At 42.3% G+C, this 17,406-nt stretch overlaps 1 long non-coding RNA gene across 1 annotated transcript in view; it reads left to right on the top strand.

Annotated features, from left to right (window-relative positions):
• The window catches only part of LOC116532359, a 241,611-nt gene that overhangs the window by 20,575 nt on the left and 203,630 nt on the right, over positions 1-17,406 (top strand). The gene's annotated exons all lie outside the window — the stretch shown is intronic.

Raw genomic sequence — 17,406 nt, 5'->3', positions numbered from 1 at the left:
TCTTTCCCTATTTTCTTCATTCATTCAACAAATTTTTATTTAGGGCCTACAACATGCCAGATTGTTGTGTGTAGTAAGGATAAGATGATGAGCTGTAACAAATCTGGATCATGCTCCCATGGAATTTACAGTCTATTGGAAGAGATGGAAATTAATAAAATCATCAAATAAATAAAGGTAAAATTACCACTTGGAGAAGAGCGATGAAGGAGAGATACTTGATAAGATGAGAGCCCCTGACAGGGGAGAATGACATAGTTAGGGAACACTTCCCTGAAGAAGCATGCTTCAGTTCTGAGCTCTGAAGGAGTTTTTAAAATTGAGAGGGAAGAGATTTCCAGGTAGAGGGACCAGCTGGAGTGAAGACCCTGCTGACCAGAGGGAGGATGGTATCGGTGTATTACTCAGATTAGGCTAGCTTTTGCTATAGAAACAAAAAGCCCCCAGTTATTAGAAGCTGAACAATTGTCTTAGTGAGCTCAGGCTGCTATAACATATCATAGACCAGGTGGTTTAAACAAGAAAAATTGATTTCTCACAATTCTGGAGACCGGGAAGTCCAAGATCAAGGAACTGTCAAGTCTGTTGCCTGGTGAGGGCCTGCTTTCTGGCTGCAGGTGGTTATCTTCTGGTTGCATTCTCACGCAACCTAGAGAAAAACCATCTCTCTAGTATCTCTTGTCATAAGGGTGCTAATCCCATGCATGAGTGCTGCAATCATGACCTTATTTCCTTCCAAGGACTCTACTTCCTACTATCATCCCCTTGGGGGTTTAGATTTCAATATACAAATTTTGGGGAGGAGGCGCAAACATTTAGTTTATAACAATAATGAGGATTTGAGACTTATTTCTACTCCATGTCCATCATTAGTTAGCATAAAATCTCTATTTCAGCAATACAGACTGATGGCGCTTACATCATCAGGAAGTTTGCAAGTTGCTGTGAGGAAGCAGAACTAGAAATACTTGGTGAGCAGCTCTGATGATTCTACAGGGAATATGGTAAGATGGCCACTGTGCCAGGACAGCAGGAATGAGGGACATGTGATCCTGGACAGGCAGACAGGTGTCTGATCCTGTGAGGTCTCCCAGGCTATTGTAGAGATTTGGGTTGTTATATTAAAAATAGTGGGCAGCTGTTGAAATTTTGTGAACACAGAGGTCTTAACAAATGGAAACTACCAGTATTCTGATTTTACAGATGTTGATATTGATGATTACCAATATAGAGTACCTACTCTGTACCAAGAAGTTATCTCCCTGCTTATACTGCCCCAGTAATTCTGCGATATTTAGCATTTTTATCTGTACTTAATAAGGAGGAGACTGAGACTTAGAGTGGGCAAACAACTTAAAGTTACAGATGCTTTGTTTTCCCCAATTCATTATTCTAGTCCTAGAGAAAGTTAGACCTCAGTAAGGCTACTGGGGCTGAATGTCATTAGAGAAAAAACAGAAGCAAAGGGGAGTGGAGGACATCTCACATACAGCAATCATGAGCCCTGCCTGTATCAGTAACTACCACATCCTCAGCCCTAGCACAGGGAATGATACCTGGAACACATCTTATATCTATGCATGGGAAGGGTAGAAAGATGACTTGCTGGCTGACTGGCTGGCTGGATGCATAGATGGATGAATGGTTGGATGGATGGATGGATGGATGAACTGAGGGATGGGTGGGTGGACAGCTGGCTGACTAGATGGATAAATGAATGGATGGATAGACAGATGAATGGATGGAAGGATGGATGGATGGATGAATGGAAGGATGGATGGATGGGAGGATGGATGGATAGATGGATGGATGAATAGATGGCTGGCTGGCTGGATGGGTAGATAATGAAGAGTAGAAATAAAGGGTGGATGGTCAGATGGATAAATGAAGATAGGCAGCATCAAGGAATTTACTTATCATATGGCAGCTACCGAATATGAAACTTGGTTTCCTTGGCAGCATTCTCAGTTCTGCAGGTAAGAGGTGGGACCTTAGAAGAACAAGAGCAGATATTACGGCAAGATAAATTAGTCTGAACAGACCTAAAATTTCAAGTTTCTCATATGTATTAGGTTCTTTTAAATATTACCTTGTTTAATCTGTGAGTTAGAAGCCCATGGGGCTAAAAACAGATCTACATTTACTAGGAAAACAAGTGTATCAGATTTTGCATACCTGAGAGTTGCTGAATTATCAATTTTTGTACCATTCAAAAGCCAAATACAGGAGGGAGGAAGCTTCAGCTCCGCTCCATAAGGTCATGTTAAGTGTGATTCCTAATGCAAATGAGTCAACAAACAAAGCGCTCATCAAAGGGCTGCTGCTCACATTGTTAAGAGCCTTGTATCTCTCACATCTTATTTTAGTCTCTATTGATGAGGTTATTGTTCCATAACACCCCTCTGAAATGCACACCTAGCCTTCTTGCGTGATTTCTGTCTCTGATAAGAAAGTAACACCAATGCATGTCACTGGTATGCAGCCTCTTTTGTTAATAAACACGTTGCTTTATGAGAGACGTCCTTCATGCCTCTTGCCCTGGTTTTCATTACCTCCCTGGGAACTTTTTTCAGGTTTCCTGGGTAGTAAGAAAAAGCAAGTAGATTCAAGAGAAAGAAGGCATCGGCATTGTCTCTTTCATTACCCACTTCATGCAGTTCTTCTACGTTTAGCCAAATCTTCCCTAACATCACTCAGCTCAGGCCTTACACCTCATAGTAACCAATGGTACCCTAATATCTCTTGTTTTCTTCATTCATTTGTTTATTTGACTACTTATGGATTAATTCACTCAGTTACGCACAGTACGTTTCAAGCCCATTGCAAGTGCTGGGGCCCCCCCCTGCAAGCTCCTTCTGTGTTCTGAATACAGAGTCATCTTAAAAAAAATTTTTTTTATTATGCTTTAGGTTCTGGGGTACATGTGCAGATCATGCAGGGTTGTTTCACGGCAAGGTGGTTTGCTGCCTCCCTCACCCCGTCACCTACATGTGGCATTTCTCCACATGTTATCCATTCCCAACCTCCCCACCCCCTGCTGTCCCTCCCTTAGCACCCACCCCCAAAATTGACCCCAGTGTGTGATGCTCCCCTTCCTGTGTCCATGTGTTCTCATTGTTCAACACCTGTCTATGAGTGAGAACATGTGGTGTTTGGTTTTCTGTTCTTGTGTCTGTTTGCTGAGAATGATGGTTTCCAGATTCATCCATGTCCCTAATATGTTTCTCACCAAGACTTTCCTTAGCTCAGGAATCCGCAGTATTGCCTTTCTGTCCACTGGTGGTCAGAGCTCCCTGTAATCCTATCACTGATGCCCACAACACTATTCTCTGATTAACCTTCTCCCCACCCCTGTGTTCATGGTCTTCATGTTCCTGCCTCTGCATTTTTGCTCATCCAGTCCCTTACTTGTCCAGTTCACCATTTAAATCTTGCTAGCCTTTGAGAGCAGAGTCCATTCTCCATTTTCTCCCTAGCACTTTTTCTACCTGCTTCAGGTACACTTCCCTTCCTGTAACCCCAGGTAGCAGTGATTTTTGCTTATCCCTATCAACTTGATTATTCTTTCCTGGATTATTAGACAGATTTATTAACTAGAGAAGCACATTGAGGTTGCAAACCAGACTCTACACTCTTTTAATTTCATTCATTCTGTATAGTGTAAAGAGCTCTGCTTTTAGAGCCTGAGAATGTGGGTAGTGCTTGGCTTTTTTACTTACTAGCTAGGAAACCTGGGAAAGTTATTGAATGCCTCAGAGCCTGGTTTCCTCTTCAGAAAAACCAAAATAGTAACACCCATCTCAAGGTCTATGGGGCTGCCAATGAGTTGGTTTAAAGTATCTGGAACATAGTAGGTATTTAATGAATGTCAGATGTTCTGGAATAAATCCTGAACACTTACTATGTGCCAGGTTCTGTGTAGGGCTAGCTTCTGATCTTGCCATCAGGAAACCTACAGTCGTCTGGAGATGGCGACGCTGGCAAAAAGCACATTAAATGAGATATTGAATAGAAAGTGCTTAGCATGATGCGTGCATCTATTAAGTGCCCCGTAAGTGGTGTTATAAACTACTGATGTGCATTTATTCCTCTATATCATTTAACATAAAGCATATGTAAGAAAGTATGGCTTAGTTATAAGTCATAAATGGTTGCTCTTTAATCATATAATGGTATCGAGTCAGAGCTGATTTCAGAATGTAAAGCCTGTTAATGCATATTTGCAGCTTTGTTCTGTTAATGGACAGAAATGGTGTAACTGAGAGAACAGGCTGCTGAATAAAAACAATGCCTCCAGGGACTGGGGTTTAGATGGCAAAGGAGTTGGGAGTGACTCACAGTCCCTGTAGGAGTGAGAACACTGGCATGTGATGCCCCAAGATCCAAGACCATGCCTTTGAAGGGTTTTTTCTCCAGAGCCTCCTCCAAACAAAATTGGGTTCCCAGGAACAAAAGACTTCTGAGTGTCCCCTGAAATGAGCACCAGAGCTCCACATTAAGTTTTTGGTGGCTCAGAGCCATCTACTGATCACCAGGAGAAAACTGATACAGTAGACCGAGAAGCAAATGGGTCCCAGACTCTCTTTCCAGCTGAGTATTGGCCAAGCCACTTGACCTTTGTGAATTTTGTTTTTCTTATCTGCAGAATCTAGGCAGTCAAACTCACCTACTCAAATTATTACAAAGCTCAAATGAACTTCCACAAGCGATGTAGTGTCTCAGGGCCATTGTCCATGGTTCTCCTAATGAGCCAACAAGCAAGTAAGGGCTCTCTTGGGCTCTCCCTTGTGTATGGGTCAGAATAGTGGCCTCCATAGAGAGTGCTGCAGAAGTGTCAACTCTTCGAAACCCAGTTCTTCCCATGGACTGTCCCCAGGTATGACCTTGTGGGAAGTCATGAAAGGATCGTTTTGGCTATAGGTCAAAGCGGCTTCACCCAATTCATCTTTACTTGTAATAAAGCTGACATTTTAGTTGCCATCTGTGTCCTGCATCTGTTTTGCAGTTGACCCAACCCTGATAGGGGAAAGATGTCAGTTACCTTACAGGGGTGGATGAGAAAATGTGCGTGAGGACACAGCAACCAGTGGGGGCTGAATAGATGGCACATTCTCAGAAAGTCAGTGGGGAGTTTTCCTAAGAGATGTGATTGTCCAGTCATGTCTTAGGCAAAAGGCAACACAAATTGGCAGATACAGATCTGGGTATACTGGGGAGTCACACAGAACCTGGGAATCATAGCAACAGAAAGCTAAGAAGACTTCCCTAAAAACCCACTGTATTATCTTATTAGCAAAAACTATCTTACTGGCTACTGCTTTCACTTTTTACATTGAGCTTTGGAGTCAGACAAATTTGCTTTTTAATCCTGAGGATCCGTGTATCTCAGTTTCTCCACCTTTCGAATGGGGATGATAATGCCTCCCTCAGAGAGTGATTGGAAGGATCAGATGGGTAAATGAATTTGTCAGCAGCACAGCGCAGACACACAGTAAACACTCAATAAGTGACAGTTATTATTGTGTGGTCCCGACTATTGTCCTATAAAATAATTTTACAAGAATCTGCCTAGACTATAATAAGCATGCAAGATATTGTTAATTAGTTAAGTGGGCAATTATTAGGTTTAATAAATATTCACCAGGACCTAGTATTTACAAGGCAGGAGGAGACATTGTAATAGTTAAAACAAAGACAAAGGATCTTCCAGGGCTGGAGAAAAAGGAGGAATGGAGAGTGGTTGCTTAATGGATACGGGTCACCTGCAGGACAATGATAAAGTTCCAGAACCAGCTAGTGGTAAAGATGGCACAACAATGGGAATGCACTAATGCCACTGACTTGTACACTTTAGTAATAAATGTTATGTTTTATGTTTTACCACAAAAAGAAACAAAACAATGAGTCAGACAGCTTCCACATTCTCAAGGAGCTTACAAAGTATAAAAGGAGGGCCTTTGGTCATCGTTTAAATGATTCACCTCAGGGTTGTGACTAAAGGAAGGTGGCTCAGGGGCCCTGAATAACTTGCTAAGAACTAACTGTAGGTGAGAGAAGGAACTGGGACTAGGGCCAGCCTTTAATAGACCTTGTAGCTCAGCATGCTCCCTTTTGTGATGGAAAAGCTAGGAGGTGTTATAGGAGATGAACCACTCTGCAATGAAAATCATGGAATAATGTCTTCTTCCCCAACTCTGCCTCAGTCCCAGACTGTCAGGGTAATGGAACTGATGGTAAGTGTGTCCTTGGAGGAAAGGCCGGCAGTGCTGGGCTGCTTGGGTGTAATTGTATATTTTGGAGTTTGTGGAAAGTATACATGAGCTTTCTCCCACCCTCATTTAATATTCCACAAACACTCACCACATAAACAACATGTCTTTTCTCAATCCTTATTATCATTCCCAGAACCACTTGCAGGCTTTCAGCAACCCATTATTATAATTATAATCAAGAATCTTAGGACAGAGCCATTTGTGCCAAAAATACATTTACACTCAGAATTGTTTGCAGAGGAACAAGAGCGAGAGATGCCATTTCACAGCGCCGGAATCTATGGGTAGAAACTCCTACGCCATTTAATTTCTTTTCCTCCATTTAATTTCTTAATTTAAATTTTTGTTGTCAAATTTCTAAATAATATTTGCTTTTGTCTTTTTTTTTTTTTTTTTTTTTTCTTTTTTCCGCCCCTTGGGCCTTAATTTTCAGAGGGAGGCCTAAAAAACGCACTTGTTGTCTTCATCCTGTTGGCTTTCCCATCAGGGACAGCCCCAGGCAGGGTGAAATAGGGCTGATTTCAAAAGCGTTGAGGGGTCTCCCATAGCCCCCAGCCCCACCATGAAAAATGACTACTCCCTCGGTTATTTTGTATTAGAACAAAGGCTTTTATTCCATAATTAGAGATAAATCAATGTAGAATTACATTAATTCAGCTCACATTTATTTAGTTTTTCTTTTTTTTTTTCATCCGTAGGCATATATAGATGAGTCAAACATAGCTCTAGTCCTCGAAAAGAACATGGTTCATTATGGGACACAGACTGTGAATAAATATTCAATGTAACGAGAGCTGTAAAAAATGAAAAATACAAAGCAAAACACCAAAAAATAAAAAAGTCATGTGCCATGGGAATGAGAGGAGGGGGAGAATTATGAGACTAGGTTTGATAGAAAAGAGAACAAAGAAATAGGCTCTTTTATTACATTCTGTGAAAGAGGTGGTTGGTATTCGGTCACCTCTAAGATCAAATCTTGGCCTTATATTTACTACATGGTAACTACAGATGAGTTAGATAACAACTCAATGCCTCAGTTTCCCCACTTGCTAAATGGGAAATATGTCTACTCCATGGAGTTCTAAATATTGAGACATTTAATTATAATAAGCCTATAATCGCACTAATTCCACAGCCAGTCAAAGTCTCCAGGTCTGCTGGTGCTGCAGATTGGATTCTCTAGGAAGCAGATTCTGAGACAGAGTTAGCATGTAGGATGTTTCCTGGGAATTGTCCTTGGCATCCACAGCACCTGCACAAGGACGAGGAAGGAGGCAGAATTGGTCAGAAAGAGAAGCTGAGCTGTGAAGCAGCCCCAGGGACAGACAGCCTCAGCTAGCCCTGCATGCTCTTACAGCTAAAAGAGCTCTCAGAGCTGTTCCACTCTGGGTCCCAGATGATTTGGCCCTTATAATCCTGATTCCATTAGGCATTGAATGTGGGTTACTTAGAAAGGATGGGGCCTTGGTCTGTAGCTGAAACAGTCCCTGAAAGAGCTAACTCAGGACAGCTGCCCCCAGCTAACGAGCAATAAGTCTTTCTTCTAGTGGGGATCTGGGCAGGGCATTTCTAAGCCCCTCAGCCCCTCAGCCGAGCAGACCACTATACTTACTTTCCACTGAACTCCTGTACTTCCTGGGCTTCATGTTAAGTGTGCTCCTGCACAGGATTTGGTAAGAAATACACAGGTGCTAACCATGCTGTAGGTCATAGATTGCACTGCTGGCTTGGAAGTCGTAGGGCAGAATCATATCACAGAAAGAACATGGGCTTCCAGCACCCGCTTGGCTCCTTCTCCTTCTCCTCTCCTTCCCTGCCCCTTCTCTTTATGTCTGATGCACAGCAATGCAGCAGAAAACTTGTGTTTCTGGTGCAGACCCTGCATTAAAAGCTTTATTCTTAATGAATACAGTGTTCTCACGTCTCCAGAATCCTGATGAGTAAAATTTTCTCTCTCATGACACAGGTAAAACGTTAAATACATAATAAAGGTTAATTTTTGTTATTATTATTCATTAATATCTACTTCATGAAGTCTGACTCATCCATAGACAGGAAGTCACTAAAGTGTGTTTGTCTTTGGAGAAGTCTCAGCTTCTCTTTTGTACCTTTTTGTCTCCTTGCCTTTTCCCTTCTCTGGGGCTTTCTCTTAGTCATCTGTGAATCCACAGTCCTTAGAATCTGTAAATTCAAGTGGGTGTAGTTTGATGTAATAAGATGTTCCCTGGAGCTAGATCCAGAATAACTGAGGCTGACTTCCCTCTGCCCCATTTATCCTATTCTTTTATCTTGGTAGCTTCTGTCTATTCACTTAGGAAGAAGGATGATAATGTTTATGTTGCAGTGTGTTCTGAAGACTAAGTCAGAATTCATTCATTCATTTACTCTTTCTCTCATTCAACAATTATCAACATCTATTGGTGCCAGCTCTGAAGATATTAATACAATAGTGACCAGGACAGATACATTCCTGTCCCCATAGAGCTTTTATGCTATTGAAGCAGAAAGACAATAAGGTAAAATAATTACTTCGTACAAGTTGCAAACAGTCCTGTAAAAAAAAAAAAAAAAAAAAAAGGGAACAGGACCCAACAATAGAGAAAAACGCACCGCCAACATAGATGGTAAGGTCAAGAAAGGGCTGCTTGAGAGGATGTTGGTGACTCTAGAGAACAGCATGTGCAAAGACCCTGTTGCAAAAGTCTGTAGCAGAGCATTGTTTCCATCTCTGAGCCTCCAAACACTTGCAGGTACCTTTGTTATAGCACTTGTCACCTTCTATTATGACATGATGAACTGCATTATTGACCATGAACTTTCCTCCTCACTCCTCCAAGACTAAGAATACTAGTAAAGGCAGCATGTGATCACAGAAGAAAAGCATCACTTTCTAATAAAATAGATCTTGTTCAAACTTGTAGCTATCACTTTTAAGCCATCCTACTGACTAGATAAACGTGAGCATAAACTGGAGATTTGTAACATCTCATTTGTAAATGGGACTTTTTATGTGGGCAAAATCATTTGAGTCTATATCACAGAAAGAACATGAGCTTCCACCTGTGTGTTTTTTGAACATAGTAGGCACCCAAGAAATGCTGACTGAACCTGTTACTTTTAATTTGTAGCTTATATTCAAGATTTTCTCAGTCTAAACCTACCTCTCAGGTTTACGTGAAGAATCAAGCAATGTTTGTAATGACTGCAATGGCTGTCAACTAGAAGGTTTTCAACAAATGCCCCTGGAATGAACTGATTGGAAAGGGTGGTGGGGGTGGAGCCCCAGGGAGGCTATTGTATCAGTTACTGGGAAGCTTGGGGTGGAACAGGCTTTGTGGGAAAACATAAACACAAGCTCTTCCTGTTTTATTAGTTTGTTACCCACGTTTTTGCTCTTGAAACACTTTGCAATCAAAATAATTTGGAGTGGACTATTTTCAGCCCTCGGCCTTCACCCTGAGCTGCACTAAGAGGAAAAGCTGATGAGGGAAGCTCTGCAGTGTGCACATAAGTCAGAGTCACCAATATCCATCCTCCGCAGGATTAGACCATTAATTTTTCCCCAGAAACATTACAATCATGTTTTCAATACCCTAGTGTCACTCTTTTTAGGATTCGTTATGGCAAAGACCCTGAAGCCTATGACTCCTTTTAGCTAACTTAAAACTTCTTTCAAGTCCTGGTTCAAAACTTCTTGACTAAGATCCCTTCTCTAGGTAACCGTTCCTTCCCTAGAAAGCTCCAGTCAACTTCCTGCTGCACAGAACCTCCAACATACACTTGCAGCTCCTCTTACTGTGATAATTTGCATTTAACTGAATGTCTCCTGTTCAATCTTCTCTATAAACTAAAGAAGCCTGGGTTTTGAATCAGGCTACCTATCATTAATTCATTTCATTGAACCTCTCTTTCTTCATCAGAAAAAATTATGGGCAAAATAAGAAGACCTATCCTTTAGAGTTGTGATGATTACAATAATGGATGTTAGTATTTTTAAGGAATTGCTGAACACTCCATAAGTTTTCCAGTATTTTTTTCTCCTTGTGGTTATGGCTGGTCTTTCTAAATTACATTGTTAGATTCATGTGGCCAGGGACCAAATAAATCTTCTTTCACTGACTTTCTATGTGATCCTGTAAAAGTTTCTTTCTTTCTGTAGGCCTCAGTTTCCCTATTTGTACAATTATAATTTTGAATCTGATAGACAGTTTTTAAATTTTAGTACATATGAGAGTACACTGGGGAGGTGGTTGAAAATGCATATGCCTAGGCACCACTCCTATTAATAGGACTAGGGTGTGGCTCTTTAATCCGGATATTTTGCTAGCTCTTGAGGAAATTCTGACATGCTGACTCTGGACACATTTTGAATATCATTGTACTGGGTGATCATGTAGCACTAGCTTTCTCATTGTTTGTGTGGTATATGTAAGCTTGTCTTAAGACAGATTCTTTGAAGGTTGGTCTCTCGGAGAAGGAGGTGGCAAAGATCCTGCGGAGCCATTTATGGCTCGATGCCTGTCAATCGCTTCAGCTCAACTGCAAGGCCTGAGATTCCCAGTCACGACTGGAGATGGGCTGGTTCCCTCTCCAGCCACAAATGTGGATCTGCCTACTTTGTCCCAGCTGATGACTACACCAGCAAATAGGCTGTTGTGTTTTCCCAATCACAGAATTAAAAAACCCGTGGTTTGGGGTCTGCTTTAGTCCATTTTCATGCTGTTGATAAAGACATACTTGAGACTGGGAAGGAAAAGAGGTTTTATTGGACTTACAGTTCCATATGACTGGGGAGGCCTCAGAATCATGGCGAGAGATGAAAGGCACTTCTTACACGGTGACAGCAAGAGAAAAGGAAGAAGGAAAAGCAGACTCCTGATAAACCCATCAGATCTCATGAGACTTATTCACTATCACAAGAATAGCACAAGAAAGGCCAGCCCTCGTAATTCAATTACCCCCCCCCCGGGTCCCTCCCACAACATGTGGGAATTCTGAGAGACACAAAGTTGAGATTTGTGTGGGGACACAGACAAATCATTGTGCCCTGGCCTATCCAAATCTCATGTCCTACATTTCAAAACCAATCATGCCTTCCCAACAGTCCCTCAAAGTCTTAAATTATTTCACTATTAACCCAAAAGTCCACCATAGTCCAAAGTCTCATCTGAGACAAGGCAAATCCCTTCCATCTATGAGCCTGTAAAATCAAAAGCAAGCTAGTTACCTCCTAGATACAATGGGGGTGCAGATATTGGGTAAATATAGCCATTTCAAGTAGGAGAAATTGGTCAAAACTAAGGGGTCACAGGGCCCATGTAAGTCCAAAATCCAGTGGGGGAAAGTCAAGTCTTAAAGCTTCAACATGACCTCATTTGACTTCAGGCCTCACATCCAGGTCATCTGATGCAAGAGGTGGGTTTCCATGGTCTTGGGCAGCTCCACGCCTGTGGGTTTGAAGGGTATAGCCTGCCTCCTTCCTGCTTTCATGGGCTGGCACTGAATGTCTGTGGCTTTTCCATGTGCACCGTGCAAGCTGCTGGTGGATCAACCGTTCTGGGGGGTCTGGAGGACAGTGGCCCTCCCCTCACAACTTCACTAGTCATTGCCCCAGTGGGGACTCTGTTTGTGGGCTCCAAACCCACATTTCCCTTTCCCACTGCCCTAGCAGAGGTTCTCTATGAGGGCCCCATCTCTGCAGCAAACTTTTGCCCAGGCATTCAGGCATTTCCATACATCGTATGAAATCTAGGTGAAGGCTCCCAAATCTCAATTTCTAAGACTGGCCCTCATGATTCAAGTGCCTCTCCCTGGGTCCCTCCCATGGCATCTGGGAATTCTGGAGATACAATTCAAGTTGAGATTTGGGTGGGGACACAGCCAAATCATATTGGGGTCTTACATCTGGAGTCCGACATTTGGCTCTACCAGATAGCTGTGTGATGTCCTATGGCTCAATTTAAAACGGGAGACTATCTACCTGCTACTGTCCCTGTCACCAGAATTTTTCCTCAACAAATACTGTTTTAGAAGATCTAGGATGTGTGCTGTGTGGCCATTTGCCTTTGTGTGCATTGCAGACATCTTCAAGCTTGATACTCCCGAAATGATATATATAAAAGGACACTTCAAACTGTAATGTTTAATTTTTTGTATTATTACCCAATCCCTTTAAGCCTGAGACCTGTTTCTGATCATGCTGTCTCTATAATTTCTCCCTCCCCTCACCAAATTCAGAATAGTGCTTAAATCATTCATTATATTAGTTTCCTATTACTATCGTAGAAAATCATCACAAATGTAGTGACTTAACACAGGTTTATTATCTTACAATTCTAAAGGTTGTAGGTCTGAAATGGGTCTTATGGTTAAAATGAAGCTGTTAACAAAGCTGTATTCCTTATGAAGCTTCTAGGGGAGAATCCGTTTTCCTGTCTTCTGAGCTTCTAGAGGTCCCCTGAATTCTTTGGTTCATGGCCACTTCCACTATCTTCAAAGCACATCATTAACCTCTGCTTTCATTGTCCTGTCTCCTCCTCTAACACTTATCTTTCTGCCTCTCCCTTGTACAGACCATGGAAATCACATTGAGTTTATCCTGATAATCCAGAATAATCTCCATCTCAAGACTCTTAATCACATCTGCAAAGTCCTTTTTGCCATGTAGACATCAGACATATTCACAGGTTCCATGGATTAAGGTGTGGACATCTTTGGAGGTTTGTCATTTAACCTGTCACTATGTGCCAGGTGTCTGGGAACACGGTAGTCAATGAGACAGACCTGGTCCCTAACTCGAGGAGACTTGCTGAAGGGAAGGTAGACTAGCACATGGGTAATAAAATAAAGGATGAGGAGGGTTTTTAAAGGAAGGATAAAAGGAACTATTTTGGAATACAGTAAGTACCAAAAGGGCTCCTTAATGCAGACCACCTGCCTAGACTGAATCACAGCAGCCTGTACTTCCCAGGTCTGTGTTCTGCTTGCATGGAGCACTACCCACTCTTGTATATCATAAAATGCTGGCTGGTTTGGGTTTGGGTTACCATCTATTTGACAGTCTGCCAGTGGAACCTTATGTTCCTCTGCTGGACTAGACAGGGAATACTGGTTTTTTTCTATACCTGCACTATACTAGAGGTTGAGTCCTGGTTTCTTTTTAGGGTTCGCCACATCTCATTCCAGGGAAATGGGTCATGTCCAGTCTAGTCCTAAGCCATTACAGAACAAAGTGAGATATTCAGTGCAGAACAGTTTAAAAATCGACACATAAAGGCAAAGGATCCTGGTCATCTCCTCTAAGTGTGATTGTATCTCATTCCTACTTCCCATCTCAGCCACTGTGAAGTCCACAGTGGCTTCTTAACATGGCATTCAAGGTCCTTTGAAGCTGCCTCCCTCTCTAGCTTCGATCTCTGCCACACAGACCTTCAAAACCAATGCTCGAATAATGTGATTATGGCTTATTGCTCCCCAAAAGACTATGCTGTTTTATGCATACATATATTTGCTCAATAATCTTTTCTTTCCTTGGAACGGCACAATCCCTACCCCAGCTTTCCCATTCTAATCTGCCTAACAGATTCCTGTGCATCTTTCAAAACTAAAATTAGGGATCACTACTTACAAGAAAGCTTCCCTGACCCTTTCACAAACAGTTAGGCATAGCTGTGGAATGCCCTTCTGCCCTGAATGTGTTCGTATTTCTACTCCTGCCACAGGGATATGTGGATTGCTAATTTATGTGTTTGCAGCCGGATTCTCCTCCTTGCCTATGGGTTCCTTGAGGGGAAGGGCTTGTACCTTCTTCATTTCTGTATCTGTATAACACTGACTCTTGTAGGGCTACCATGTCTTGCAGCATGGTAGATATGAATAACCATATTGGAGTGGTTCCACAGACTGTGATATGAATAACCATATTGGAGTTGCACAACATGTTATGGCTGCATTGTTGATTTCAGTACCTATTTGTGAATGAATGTATGAAGGCTGTTCAAGAATGAACATGTCTGTAAGAAGACAATAGTGACATATACTGTCAGCATCAATATCAACTTCATAATCATAATAAAAAGTTGATGCCTTGTGGGTATGCTTCTAGACACTGTGTACCTTGCCTGTGCTGTTCTGCACCAGTTCCCAAGCAAACGGTCTTTGGAGAGGCGTGCCTGTCTCTGCTGACACCATTAGTGCAGACAAATAGGTACATAAAACAGTCATGCTGGCTTCTGCTTCATTAGAAACTCGAGGGGAAGGTGGGGGAAAAATCTATCAATGTTTGCCACTCAGAGATAACATCAACAGAGGAAGGAATTTTAATTTTTTGAGTTAGTGAGAGGTTATTAAAGAAGTACAAGGTAAACACAAGGTTGGATGTCACTGAGATACTGCGTCTCTTCTGACTCAGAGTGACAGCCACTGAACACTTCACTCGAGTACTTCTGAACCAGGATAAGCCACCAGCAGCAGAGAATGGAGGAAAATGACTCTCCCTTCTGACTTTGGAAGGCTTCAGACAGATTTATTCATTCATTTAGTCATCCATTAAATATTCATCAGCACCTATGTAACCAACACTGCATTAGGTAGGTGGGCAGGGAATTCAAAGATGACTAAGATAAAATCCCAGACCTCAAGAAAATTACAATTCGGTGTAGAAGACAGGTAGATAAACCATTATTAAGTTACAAAACTTCAAGCTCTAGATAATAACAAACACTTCCTGAGCGCTCAGTCTGTGCCATATACTACATTATATACTTTGAGCACATTAATTATTTTTGTGTTCACAACAATCTTATTAGGTTGGTGCTAGGTTACTCCCATTCCTCAGGTGAGAAAATGGAATTACAGAGAGTCTTGGTGTTTTGCCCAATATCACAAAGCTGGTGGATTGCAGAGGATGGCTTTGCACCCAGGCCATCTGTCTCTGTTATCTGTGCCCTCAACCCTCCTGCTATACTGTTGGTCTAATAATCCATGTAGCTTTCTCTGGGATTCATTCAGTCTCGAAAGGGTTGAGGACAACTTCTCAAAGGTGGTAACTTGGGTCACCAGATGAACAAGGTGTATAAGGAACTGTATTAGGGTTCTCCAGAGGAATGGAACTAATAGCTCATATGTATATATGAAAGGTAGTTTATTAGGGAGAATTGGCTCACATGATCACAAGGCAAAGTCCCATGATAAGCCATCCACAGCCTGGGGAGGAAAGAAGCCAGTAGTGGCTCAATCTGAGTCCAAAGGCCTCAAAAGCAGGGACACCGACAGTGTAGCCTTCAGTCTGTGGCTGAAAGCCCGAGAGGCCTTGGGGAGCCAGTGGTATAAGTCCCAGAGTCCGAAGGCTAAAGAAGCTGGAGTCTGATGTCCAAGGGCAGGAAGAACAGTAGGAAGCATCCAACATAGGAGAAAGATGAAAGCCAGAAGACTCAGCAAGCCAGCTTATCTCAACTTCCTCTGCCTGCTTTGTTCTAGCCGCTCTGGCAGCTGATTGGTTGGTGCCCAATCAGCTGCCAGAGGGTGGGTGGGTGTTCCTCTCCCAGTCCTTTGACTCAAATGTCAATCTCTTCTGGCAGTACCCTTACAGACACACCCAGAAACAATACATTACCCACTATGTAGGCATCCTTCAACCCAGTTGACACCTAATATTAACCATCATGAGAACTGAGTATAATCAAAGGCATGGAGATGGGCATGAGCAGACTGTATTCACCAAGGAGCTGATAATATTGTGGCTAAAGCAGGAAGGGTGAGTAAAGCAGCCCAGATCCTTTGAGATACACTGTCATATCTGAGGAAGACGTTACCAGTCACACAAAAGAAACTTTTAGAAGTAGTGTCTGAGCAAAGAAGGAAAGATGCACATTGCTGATGATTCATTGGTAATGTCTGGGGAGGGAGTGGGAGTCAGTGCCTTGCTGCCTTTTGAGGCTGGAAAGTTTGGCTGAGCAGACTGCAGCAGCTGGTAAGGCCATGGCAAGAACTGGAGGCTTTGTCATGTAGGTCATGGTGATTTGGGGAAGTTTGTAGAGGCTGAGAGGGGGATGATAGGACCATGAAGGGATTAGTGGAGTCAGTTGTCCCTCCGTTGTATCTCACTGTACTGTGATTTCTGGCAGGATTCAAAGTCAGTGATCAAGGAATTTAATAGATGACAGTCAAAAGAAAGGGTGTGGGACCCTTACTGAGAAAGGTTCAAACTTATTAAAAGAACCCAGAGTTCACTAATTGTAGATAATCTTGTTTGGAGAAGATTTGAGACTAGTAGAACAATCTCCTACCCTGGGAAAGGGAGGAAGACAAAAATTGGGAAAGAAAAGAGAAGGGACAAAAACTTCCCAAGACTGACTAAAGCTTTTTTATTAGGAATCTTTGGGAATATGTGAGAGTTTGTTTCTTTATCACTGGGGTGGAGCTGCCTTCTGCCTTCTCCAAACCATTAACTCCTTGATCTTGCCAATATATCTTTCCTTCTTTCATCAGAGTTCCTCCACATTGGAAGGAGAACTGGACCAGGAGCCAGAAGGAGTGTGTTCTGGTCTCCGCTCTGTGGTTTATGCATTGTGTGACCTTGAAAATGTCACTTTCCCTCTGTGAGCCTTCATTTCTGCATTCATAAAATGAAGGAGTTGGGTTAAAACATGGAGGAATACCTTTGGCATGTGCTCACACTCCACCAACCAACCCATGGCAGACATGATTAATCAATCATAGCATTCTCTACCCAGTGTATCTGGAGCTGGCTTTTGAATTCTTCTCCCACACAGTACTTCAAGATGTCATTCAGAGTTGACATATGGTTCCAATTCTACTTGCCATTCCTGGAATAGATGACCTCAGAAACCTCTTCCACTTCTGATATTCTTAGATTCTACAAAATATCATTCCTGGGAGTAAAGAAAGAAAATTCTAGAAAGATATGATGATGCCAGATATTTTAGGAAGGCCTTGAATGCCAGTCCGAGTGTCAACAGCTTTGGTATTTTAAGCAGGGCCACTCTTCCATATGCTCGAAGCAGCATAACAAATGACAGCCTAGTGACTTCATTTTAATCGGCCAGGGCATAGGAGGCCGTGTTCCTATTACAAGGAGATCTATAAGGAATCACACCCATTAATGGTTCCCATT

Source organism: Sapajus apella, unplaced genomic scaffold, assembly GCF_009761245.1.
Source record: "Sapajus apella isolate SASKATOON/1434 unplaced genomic scaffold, GSC_monkey_1.0 scaffold76, whole genome shotgun sequence".
In the NCBI taxonomy this organism is placed as follows: domain Eukaryota; kingdom Metazoa; phylum Chordata; class Mammalia; order Primates; family Cebidae; genus Sapajus; species Sapajus apella.
This window is presented reverse-complemented; position numbering and strand designations above follow the sequence as displayed.